The 12,210-nt window shown below is 41.9% G+C and overlaps 1 protein-coding gene across 1 annotated transcript in view; it reads left to right on the top strand.

Annotated features, from left to right (window-relative positions):
* nalf1b (NALCN channel auxiliary factor 1b) overlaps positions 1-12,210 on the top strand; it is a 102,165-nt gene that overhangs the window by 75,896 nt on the left and 14,059 nt on the right. The window lies entirely within an intron of this gene.

Here is a 12,210-nt window from a genome sequence, read left to right as displayed (position 1 = left end):
GATGGTTGTCCCCGGTAACAGACATGTGCCCTCATCCCGCCTTGCTAGTAGTATCCATCCTCGTCGCGTCAGAGCCATCATCAAAAGCTGCTGGCCATATGACATCCTGCATATTCAGCACAGCTCTTTTATCATTCATAATTCCCGCTCTTTTAGATCTTTTTTTCCCCCCCCCCTCCAAATATACAACGAGGTTCGAGCGTCGATTCTGGTTGCTGAAAGACATTGGTATAGTGCCATTCCATACAGGTCACACAAACTGATGATTTGCCCTGCACCCTAGACCCTTCTGTGCTATGATCCCCAGCACCAAATGTTTGTGGATGACCCCCCCCACCCCACCCCACCTCCCGCCCCCTTCAGCCTTCTCACCACCTCACAGTTCTCTCCTGTGGATCTATGCAGAAGCCCGTTCCTCTTTTTGGTTGTAAATATGTTCCCTTGTATGCTGAACAATGTCCGTCTTTTTGCGTCCCAGGTTTTCAGTGTGTTTTTAGGTTACTTTCTTTCCCCTCTTCTTCTAATCTCAATCCCCTTATTTTGTTTCGTTTGACCTTTTCGTCCGGATTTTTTCCTCAATGTTAAAAGAGAATGTGGTGAGGTTTTAACCAATAGACTTGTAAACTCAGATTCACAGCCTTATTGTGGAGGGTTGTGGCTCTGCGTGTGTGTGTGCGTGTGATAAAAGAGACAGAGATGTGATATTTAAATGAAAAAAAAGGTTTAAAGCATATAGAGGTATCATTGAGATTATTATGATTACTATTATACAACCAGTATATTGTAATATGATAGATGCTTTAGTTCGAGTAACTTCTTTAATTTTTTTACAAATGACTTTGATGAAATGATTTATAAAACAGTCTCACGAGTCATGATCTTTTCAAGAGTATTTAAGATTACAGCTACAATGATTACAATTGTGTTCTGATGAAAATAAATACAGACCTATATAAACTGGTGGGTTTTTGTGTGTGTCATCGTCTAACACATGCACAAAGTATGAGCTCAGTGAAACACCACATTTTGAATCCTCAATGTATGTAATATTTTATCCAAATTTTTCATGTGTCCTTCATAGAACAAGGATCGTCACTCTGAGGGTCCCCTTTTCAACGGAGTCGTCCTGACCAGGAGGACCATCTATCTTGTTCTCAATGAAACTGCAACTGCAACATTTTCTCCAGTTTGGCTTTACCCAAAAGTAAATCTTCTTTAAAAAAAAAAAAGCATCAAAATAAAGATGAAAACGCACTGGAAAAGCAACAATAATACATTAAAATGTGACAAAAAAGTAACGAAAACTCGAGAGAAAAAAAGCAACAAAAAAGTAACAAAAAGTGTCAAAAACACGGCAAAAAAGTTTCAGAAAAGCAATGGAAAAGGCAAGAAAAAACTGAACCCCCCCCCCCCCCCCGTTAAAAACACGACAAACAAGCAACAAAAACACGACAATTTTTTTTTTAAATGTATTGAAAAAGCAAAAAAAATTTCAAAAACAAGGCAAAAAACCCCTACAAAAACATGACAAAAATGCAACAAAAGCATGAAAAAACCCCAACAAAAAAGCAGTGAAAAATCAACAAAAACACAACAAAAAGGCAACAAAAGACAATGAAAAACATGGCAAAAAAAACTACAAAAACACGATACAGATGTGACTTAAATGCGGCGACAATGCAACAAAAACGTTTAGATCAGTTTTCTAGGTCTTAGCTTTCAAACGAGGCTGTAGGTTCCAGTCAATAAGCATTTAGATCTGGGTAATGCTGAACTGGAGAAAATGTGCACATTTAAGAGGTTACATTCAACCTCTTCAACTTACATTAAGAGCTTAAATGTAAGTTTATTTTTTTTTATTTTTTTCATAGGTTGCTAAACAAACCAGCTTTAGGCCATTGACTATGTTTCTTGAATGAATAGTTAGGCCAAATGTGAAATAAAATAACAAAATGTTGTGTAGTGAATTAGCCAGTTTATACTTTACACCAGAAGATGGCAGCCTTGTGCAATGTATCGACCAGGGGCTAAAAATAACTCACAGAGAGAGAGAGAGAGAGAGAGAGAGAGAGAGAGAGAGAGAGAGAGAGAGAGAGAGAGGGAGAGAGAGAGAGAGAGAAAATGCTTTGAGCTCATTTGCCCAGAACATGAATGAGCACGGGGGTGACGGGGTGGTCATCTCTGCACCAGCTTTATGACAATCCATATCTGCACTAAATAGGATTAAGCAAAAATAAAATGCCATGCCACTGATGTGTTTGCTAAAGGGGGGACGTCTCCCCCTCTAAAATAGATGCCCGAGACCTTTTCCTATTAGGTCAACATTCACAAGTTGGTATTTAAAGCCTTTTTGATGAGATTGTGGCATAAAGACGATCGACTGCAACTCCCATCAGTGCCAGTTCAGTTCATGTGTGAAATGGATTCATTGCACCTACTACAGCTGTTTTTCTTCCCCTCACACATGTTGCTACAATAAGGCTTTATAGGCTATATACTAAACCAATATCCCCTGAGTCTGCAGCAGAATTTCAGGACAAGACAATGCGCTGCCACTGGCCCCTCCAACTCAGGATTAAAGCCCTTTTTTTTCTATTTCAGCTTGATGCAGGGATGAAGTGCTCGGTTGACTAATCCTCAACTAGCCTGCCAATAGTGCGCTCCAGTGCCCCACCTGCCATTCAGACCACACACTCATCAAGACTGCATTTTAATGGGTTCACAGCATAATGTCTTCAATAAAGGGAAGTTAACGGGAGATAAAACCTCTTACCCCCCCGCCTGAACTGAGCACATTTTCTCCAGTACTTAAATCTGCAAGCCTCTAGACTGGAGCCAGAATAAAGCCTCATTTGAAAGCTAAGCCCTACAAAACAGATCGTGATTTATTTGTTGAGTTATCGCCACATTTTTGGCATGTGTTTGTCTCTTTTTTTGTCTTGTTTTTGTTGCTTTTTTTTATTGTGTTATTGTTTCCTTTCCGGCATGCTTTTTGACGCTCTTTCGTAGCTTTTTCACGGTTCTGTTTTGGCTTTTTCATCACTTTCTAATTGTGTTTTTTTTATGCGCTTCTAACTACCAGTATAAAGGATTAGAAACAAACAATACTCAAAAAATAGTTTGGAGAGAACCATTTTCAAATAGTTCGCAACACAACAACCCCGTAAAGATGACAACTGGAGAACCGATGCTTATAACTGAGAGCTATGACCAATATTGTGAGATACAGGCCATAACTCTCTGGACAAAGTCATCCAAGAGGTTTTAACAAAGTCCAGATATAACAGCGTTGAAGAAGAGGCCAAATCAGCGTCAACTTTGAGTTATTTGTTTTGACATTCAGAAGATTATTTTCTCAGAGGGTTCTGTTTTAATGAAAGAAAAACAAACGAAAGAAGCTAAATTCATGATAGGAATAAAGAAATAATTCCAAAACAGTTGCCTATTTTTGTGAAACTCCTTATGATTCATATGACTTCACACTCTTCCTTCATGCTTCAAATTCACACCCCAGTAAAAAATCCCACATCTCACATTTCGGGTGTTTCATTAACAATGCGATTCCAAACGAAAGCCGCTTAAAGCCGCCAATTCTTCTGCCATGGGAGGAGACGCTTAAATATACGTAAGACGTCTGTAATTGGGGATATCATTTTGGAACGGCCAATTTGAGGGGCTAATGGACCAGGGACAATACAAGTGAAGCCCTCACAACATGGTGTCAGCCGCTCACTCTGTGTTTCCTGCGGTTCGTCTGATTACGGGGACAAAGTAATCAACATTGACCAAAAGACAGCACAATCTCCTGGTGATGTGCAAACAATGTCATGCTGTTGGTTTACCTCTGTGGTGCTACTTCAAATTTTTGGGAAAATACACATAATGTTGGGTATGGAGGCTCATCATTGAGTTATGCACATGCAGACTATGATTTATTTCTCAACATTTGTTACATTTCTGATGCAGTGTGCACTGATTTGCTACACTGTGATTACTCTCCGCAGTAGCACATTCCTCACCTGAGTGTTGGCCATCACTTCGTCGCCATGGCAGCGCTTCATAGAGCCGCTCCGACTCTAGATGCCGGTCATACTTAAAGATGCACCTTAAGACCCCCTGAATAAAAAGCTATTGAGTTGACTATGTTGTTTTCTCACTGTCATCTGCTTCTCTCCGATGTCTCACTTGAAATCTCTCGAAAAAAATTACAACAAATGAATGGAAGGTGGCCTAAAGTAGAAGTGGTCACAATAGCAATGACAGTGTGGTTTCAAATATACAAAACAAACTTGTACCCACCCATGTTCGTTTTTTCTTTTTTTTTTCTGGGGCCCGGGTTTCCCCTCACACTTCCATGGCTCTCCAGAGAAACCATGAAGTATTTGCGGGCGGGATGAGAGATGTTCACTGTCCAAGGTGACCTGGATCTTCCCAGGGGAATCCTCATGCACGAAGGGGTTCAGGAGGCGCCCGGGAACAGATGTCATGAGCCACATCAGCTGGCTCCTTTTGAGTAGGAGGTGCAGTGATCCTACTCCAAGTGCAAGCCGTGTTGTGCGATTGTTTTGACGGGGAGTTGGGAGCATAGTGATAAAAAGGAGAAGTGGTGTGTAATCCTCCCGTATGCCTGTTTCATTTTACCTATAGCCATTTTGCCTTTAACCATCCAATAGAAAAATCTCAAACTGTTGCTATGGTATCACTGCAGCTGTCTCCTTTGATAGACACCTAACACTTTTAAGTCTGTTTCTTATCTTTTGACACTACATTTGATCACTCATCCATGCACAAAGCTTACCATTTAGATATTTCTGCAAACATGATGCCTCTTAGTATTGCGCTGGGTGCCTCCGGAGATGATAAGGATATCATCACCACTGAGTCACATTCCATCAGCATCATTTCACCAGCGGTTGGTGAGCCACGTGTTTCAAGTGCCACTACATTTAATTGTGTGATTAGGGCCAAACTGGGGCAACAAGACAAGAGGATGTTTTCAGCGCGCAGGTCAAAGGCCATGCACGCAGATGGGAATGGGCCGGGGATTTAATAAAAGTTGGGTAAATACAAACATCTGGCTCTTTTTGTTTGTTTGTTTTTGCAGGAATTGTGCGTAATGATTCCTACTTTAATAAAATGCCTTTGAAAAAAATGTTGAATTTCCGTAGACATGTGGTGCATGACATAGGTGTCGTGAAAGACATATGAAGCATATCTACAGTGCAGTCATGTTGGCAGGTCACATGACGCGCAGCAGTGATTAGACAGAGCGGAGTTGAATCTCGCCTGGCTTCATCTGTGCCTGATGCCATCTGCCACCGGCCGACCCACTCACAAATGCAAACACAGCAGGCCGCTATACCTGCAGCTTATAAGAGGTGAAGGAAGCATTCTGAAAATACTGAAGTAAAAGTATTCATTTGTGTAGCCTGTCAACACGTTTATCTGGCAGAAAGGCCCTTTACTTTACAGGACAGCAATAGCAGGGGGGCAATACAGTAAGACCAAAATTGTAAACACGGAAATCACATGGTATTCACACATCATCTGCCATTTTACTTTAGTAGTTTATATTTATTTAATTTATCAAAACAGAAACCAGTATTAAGGCTGTTAATTACGAGGATGGTAATTTTTATTCTTGGCAATATAGAAACAGAGATGTGAAATGTTTTGTTTACTCCTGTTCGGAAAAAAAGACACTTGTATGCACAGTGTTTTTTTCCTCTGATTCACACTGTATCACCTGCATCCATTTCCGTCTCAGCTGGGCTTTCTTCATAGTGCATGAGAAACATTTGATAATCTTAATCCATTTATCCTAACCTTCCTTGCTCATCCTGACCTCTTTGAATGTAAGATTTTAACACCCTGACTCACCCATTTATCGGTGTGCCTGCTATTTAGTTGAAAAGTTACAGTTGTAGGTCTTCAAAAAAGGTCACAAAATCACTGTCTTAGCAGTGTCTGCCATCTAGCGGTAGAGGGACCATCTCATGAGCGCTACTATCACCTTTTTGCATGTCTCACTGATGAAAAGGGGTAAAACTGATCACTATACAGACTAAGACTCAACATGAGGTTCATTCTACAGGACTCGGGGTTGACTAATTTAGCACTCAAATCCTTGGCACCACAGACCTCCGACATATGCTTGAAAAAAAAGGGGCTGTAAGGCGTAATAACTGTGCTTGGATCATGTAACTACTCTTGTAACTGTATTTAAATAGGGAAAACGTGGAAGAGCTTGGTAACTTCACCCCCGTCCTCCATAGAGGAGAGGAGGAGAGGCTAAATGCTAACAACATCTTTGGTCTTTTTGCGTGACTGAGCGCACACACAAATTGTATAAGCTCAGGTAAGAACATATCTCAGTATCAGAATCAGAATCAAAATTGTATAACACAGAATTTAGACAAAAAAAAGCTATGAAAACTTTAAAACTAAGACTATAAGGGCATGCATAAAGAATATCACAATAAAAAAAAAAAAAAAAAAAAAAAAATGATAGGACAACAACAATTTGACATAGAACAACAGCGGTATTGTATTCACAGATGTGCAGGTGCATTAAGTGCAATGGATCTAAGTGTGGACATAGCAGATAGTGCATGCAGATGTTCATGAGTCTGATATAGAGTTATTGGATCTTGTTATCGTTCATGACTCTGATGGAGGAAGGGAAAAAACTGATCAAGTGGTCTGAGGTATGGGTCTGGATGGACCGTAGGAGAGGGTGAATAGTCCGTGTTCAGGGTGAGAAGGGTCAGCTGTGATCCGACCCACGCGCCTCTGGGTCCTGGAGGTGAACAGGTCCTGGGGAGATGGGAGCTCACAGCCAATTACCCTCTCAGCAGCACGCACAATGCGTTGCAGTCGATGCTTGTCCAGGTCTGTAGCACCGGGGTACCACACGGTGATGGAGGAGGAGAGGATGGACTCGATGATGGATGTAGAACTGCACCAGCATCTTTGTCGGCAGCTTAAAGGGACTATACAGAGTTTAAACATCTTTAAATTATGTATTTTCCTCCCCCTACATGTTCCAGCACTGTCCCAAGGTGTAGAATTAGCCCAGACCTCTTCACCACAACTGCCTCTAAAATCCTGCACTGTTACTCAAAAAGTTGTTACTTCGGGTCAGAATTACCGCCATGCACGAACTTAATATAGAAGGTGCAGTTACATGTATGACCTAAGGTGGCAGTAGTGAGTATAAAATGGCCATCTTGCATTTAGCCCCTTTAAGTTTCCTCAGCTGCCTCAGGGAGAACATCTTCTGCTGGGCCTTTATGATGAGGGAGCTGATGGTTGGCTCCCATTTGAGGTCCTGGGTGAGGGGGAAAGTACACAGCCCTGAGGAGTTCTGGTGTTTGTAGTCCGAGTGTCCAAGACGAGCTTCCCCAGCCGCACATGCTATCTCCAGTCCGTCAGGAAGTCAGTGATCCACCTGCAGAGGGAGTCGGGCACGCTGGGCTGGTAGAGCTTGTCTTGTAACAGTCCAGGGAGGGTGGTGTTGAAGGCAGAGCTGAAGTCCTCCAACAGAATCCTGGTGTAGGTTCCAGAGGAGTCCAGATTCTCCAGGGTGAGAATCTGGAGACCCTAGGTCTGACTCTCACCCTGGAGAGTCAGACCTATTGGCTCTGTAGGCGAACTGCAGTGGGTCCAGGAGGGGCGGCGATGTCCTTGATGTGTGGCAGGACCAAGCGCTCAAAAGACTTCATGTCCACAGACGTCAGTGCCACTGGCCTGTAGTCATTAAGTCTTGTGATCCGTGTTTTTTTGGGAACAGGGGTGATGGTGGATATTCTGAAGCAGGCTGGGACGTGACATGACTCCAGGGAGATATGAAAAAACGATGGCCTGTTCCTTTAAATGGCCTAGACTTGTATTTGGACTCAAAATGTATAGACTTGGTTTTACTTGGACTGAGATTCGAATACTGAGGACTTCAGGGTGACTTGACTAAAACTCTGCAAACTAGCGTTATAGGAACAATGACAGATCAAATTGTTGTGCCGTCACGCACGGTAATGCATCAGAGTTACAGTCTTTAGAGGCCCATGTACGCGTCTTTTTGTTTGTGAGGCGCAGGCAGAAGAGGATATTAACCCGCTCCCACTGTCAGCACGAATCAGGCAATTAAATTGTTGGCAAAGGTCACACTTTCACCTTAGGCTCGGCTCTAAAGGAAAACAAAGCAAAAGGTAAAAGTGAAATACTTTCCAACACTTTAGCCTATTAGCACATGTTTTGAAGCAAGGGGGACATGATCTGTAACATTTCTGTAACCATGAGTGTTTTGAGATCTTGAGAAATAGATGGGTTTGTTTGTTAATGAAAGAAAACACCTCAAGGTAAGTATGTTTTTGATAAGGTAACAACACGATTGAAAGCCAAAAACACCATTATCTTACCTTTTTTTCTCAGTCGAAAGATGTACTTACAATACTGAGCCTCACGCCTGTTCTTAACACTGTGATTCAAGAAATGTTCTGTTCTTGTTCTGTATGAATATGAGCATGAGCTGAATGAATCATGCATTTTTTTTCAGAAGCACATGAACTCAATTGTGTCATTGGTTTTTCTGTTACTGTTGCATTGGACAAATCACTATTCTTCCGCAGACTGTGTACTGAAATGTATTCAAAACCATATCCACATAAGAGTTGTGTGCTGAGTGCATGTTGTGCATCATCCTGACATGGTAATCTTGTTACCATAATGGTTGCTACTGCCAACAAAATATTTAACTGCTGCTAACCCTACAACATCCAATACGTCATGTGTGACATTGCTCAGTTACTCAAAGCTATTGTAAATATGCATCCATTTCCATAATGCAAAGAAAATCTAATACAAAAAGCACAAGGAGGGCAGAGTTGAGTAAGACCAAACACGGCTGATGTTTAATCGCACTGAGTGGCTTCCATCGCTCTGTAAAGCCAAACAGCGTATATATTTGGTTCATGTTTTTTTGGGTTGTGACGCTCCAATCACTTAATGGAAATCTCAATTCAAGCCTGGACAAGGAAAGGAAACATTTTTGCTGCAGGCTGTAACAACAATGGCGCTTGAACTAATTGCAGTGGTCCAAACATAGAAAATGTTGCTTAGTAATATTAGTAAATTAGATATATTTTTTAATCTATACAGAAGCAAAATATTGCATATTTTACATGGGAAAACTGCACAGCCAATAGAGTGTATCACAAATCAAAGAATAATACAAAGGTTAAGGTGCTTTATTGCCACGGACAGATTTTTCTTCTATTTTTTCCTTCCTTGTTAGCCACCTGTGCTTCTCCATTTCCTCTCCAGCGCAACTTCTAAGCCCCACAAGGAGAATTGCTGACCATTGCTGACCACTGACCACTCTACCTATGTTTATTCGTTTACATAACCTAACATCTCTAGCTTCTATTTTGGAGTGAATCTCTCGAACCACAGAGAAATGTTTCTGCATTGCAACATGATCATCTTAGTTATGCTAAGATTAGGCATGAAATTAGTAAATCTCACCTCCCACTAAGATGATTACTCTTCTCACCAGGGGTCAATAAAAAGATCAGCTGATTACTTGTCAATCATAACACCGAATGCGCCCTCTCACCCTGTGCTATTTCTGATACTATTTATACATCCAAGGTTGAACAGTATATGAAGCAACACAAGCAAAAAGCATGGGTTTGTGTTTGGAGAAGCTGCCAAGAACAAGACTTTGCAGAGGGCACACTAGCTCCACAAAAAGAAGCATGTTCTTGAGTCCAGTGCATAGTCCTAATACAGCCTGTACTTAGAGCATCCAGACTGCTTTGATCTTGGCTAAATCTCAAACATGTGTCCAGTTAATAGACCCTTAAACAAACAATAAACCACAGACCACATTTGATGGTACTGTGTAGTAAAATACCTTCTAAACTAATGCTCTCACGAATGTTACTATTCCCTTTATTGGTACCAGCCGGAGCATCAGCATTTTGTAGGGCTATATTAGTTTAACAATAAAGACATCTACAAATATGGACTGTATATCCACTTTTAGTTCAGTTTAAGGTGCACTATATCGGCATGTTGAAAAGCTGACAAAGTTAAATGCTTCACTGTTACATAAAATTACAAGAAGGCAGATAAAAATCAATTCATAAGACATCAATATCATCATGAATTACATTAAAAGTGAGGAGTCCAGATAAAATACTCAGTTATCATATGCACAGAACTGCTTTCAGCCTGGAAGCCTGTCTCACAACTTCTGGAAGTCTGTTCCAGATTTTAGCTGCGCAAAACTGATATGCAGCCTCACCGTGTTTAGTCTTGACTCTGGGACCAGCAGGAAACGCCCCTCTGAGGTTCTCAGAGCCCGAGATGGTTCATGTATCTCTAACATATGTGAGATGTACTCTGGTGCAAGAGGTGTCTCTTTTCATCTGGCTTGAGCGTAAGAAAAAGCGAATTGTCCTCAACTCATCCAACCCAGTCCAGTCGACGATCTCTGCGATATCCTTTACAAAGTCAGCAATGGTTTATTTTATTTATATTTTGAGCAAGTGACAAAGGACACACTTGACTATAATAAACGTCTCAAATAATGCAATATTTTCAACCGAGATGGTCAATTTTTCACAAAAAGGAGTGGAAAGAAAAAGCTTGTTTAATCTCGTATTGCAAAGCCAGTTTCCTTTTGTGTAAATCTGCCTGATCTCAAATTGTAGCATTTTGTGGCTAATGCTAATTCTTCCACCACTGCCGTGCATGACCCCAAAAAAAAGAGTACGATTTATGTAGTAAAGTCTATGATATTGTTGACAGATAATCTCTTAAATCATACCACATCTGCCCCGGACCTGCGCTGTGTGTCACCTGCCGATAGAGAGACAGCCCAGTGAATGTAAAAGAGGATTTTCTTGGCTTTCAAGCGAAAAGAGCTGGGATTAATTGTGTGTTTTCATCAGCCCTGGTCAGAGGGCCTCGTGCTGTAGGCTCCAAATCTCTCCAGAGCTGCCTTTTATTCAGCAGCCCCTACTCCCAGTGCAATGTTTATACTCCGCCCGGAGCCAAAAGGCGACAGTCAATTCCACACTGGAGCATAAATTAACTCTTGGCTTCTGGCTCTAAGGAGATTTTCCACATAGTAACAACAGCATCTATTACGGTTTAGAAAGTGCAAAAATAGGCAAGGCAACTTTCTTTATACCGCGCATTTCGTAAAGAAGGCAACTTAATGCGCCTTGTTTCATTGGCTGAGAAATTTACATACGTACATAAATCAAGAGAAATTGTACTTTTGCTCTGCTTCACACTCGGCTGCAAACCACCCAAGAGCAGCTGAAGATCCTCCCTCCCAGGGACTCCAAGAAGGCCGGATACTCTGCACCAGTTTTGAGCTTGTAGGCCGAAACAACGGTGAGAGCCCTGTCCCAAACCTGAAGGCGTAGGGACACGACCCTCATTTCATCAGAATGTGGTTAATGCAATTATTTTAGTGATCCTTCCAAAAAAAAAAAGAATATCAGTATTTCACCGCAAAAGGCCAAAGGTACAACTTTATTTTTGTTGAAGATCAGGAGCAGGTACCGATGTAATATGAAGCTTATGCGCAAATTCAACCTGGAAGACCTACCAGCTGCATTCATTCATCACCTCATCACCGGCAGCACACTCCAATCATCCAATCACGGACTCCGATCAAGCCGCACCTTCACAACAGCCAATCACCGCAGCTGCTCATCCCCTCAGCAGCCCGTCATCGCTCAAGATCCCCTTTTTAAGCTTCCTGGTCAATCACTCAGCCGCTTGCCAGCCGTGCTACGACCCTCCTCCACCCCTTTCTCCGCCTGGCTCCTCCTCGGATCCGCTCATCAAGTGGCCAACCCAGGTCTCTTCCACCACCACCAGGGTCCAGGCTCCGGGGAAGATCATGGCTATCACTCGTCAAAGCCATGCATTCCATATCGTTCGTTCAGTCTTCCGCCGGGGTCTGAGCCCCAATAATAATTCATGTTCGTTAATAAAACACTCATACTGTCATTCCGTTTCTGTGAGTCTTTTCGGGTTGAATAATGCTTAACAATGTAGTCGTAATGTCTTACGACTCATAATCTCATTGGCAGTTCTGTGCCGGCACAGTTTACACGTATGAGGATTTGGTCGAAGGTACAGCCAAATGTTGCTGTCACGAGTGCTCAGACCACACACACTCAATGAACT

This window comes from Gobius niger (assembly GCF_951799975.1).
Source record: "Gobius niger genome assembly, chromosome: 9".
In the NCBI taxonomy this organism is placed as follows: domain Eukaryota; kingdom Metazoa; phylum Chordata; class Actinopteri; order Gobiiformes; family Gobiidae; genus Gobius; species Gobius niger.
The sequence above is the reverse complement of the archived record's forward strand: the minus strand, read 5'-3'. Positions and strand labels throughout refer to the sequence as shown.